This window comes from Trichechus manatus, unplaced genomic scaffold (genome assembly GCF_000243295.1).
Source record: "Trichechus manatus latirostris isolate Lorelei unplaced genomic scaffold, TriManLat1.0 scaffold00055, whole genome shotgun sequence".
NCBI classification, from domain to species: domain Eukaryota; kingdom Metazoa; phylum Chordata; class Mammalia; order Sirenia; family Trichechidae; genus Trichechus; species Trichechus manatus.
In genome coordinates, this window is record NW_004443991.1 from 10,013,992 (window position 1) to 10,014,432 (window position 441).

The window sequence follows — 441 nt, forward strand, 5'->3', positions numbered from 1 at the left end:
TTAAACTGCACTTTCTCCTGAATCAGTGTTTCTTTGTAGCATGTACAGAGGCAAGGTAAATTACATTATTGTATTATATAATTCATCAACAACTGACTTACGTACTGTCTTAATCTAGGTTATTCCTGAAAGCAGAGCCTGAGACACAGGTAGACACATTGTGTTTGGGAATGTGATCCCAGGGAGCAACAATGAGGGATGTGGAAGTGAACATGGAAAAGGGGAAAGAAAATCCAAGCAAATAAGGTAGTGTTAACAAGAGTTCCCCCACTGCTAACAGTTATCTTTCTTTTTTTTTTTAATTGTACTTCAGGTGAAGGTTTACAGAACAAATAATTTCTCATTAAACAGTCAGTACACATACTGTTTTATGACATTGGTTAACAACCCCACAACGTGTCAACATTCTCCCTTCTCGACCTTGGAGGACCTTTTTTTTTT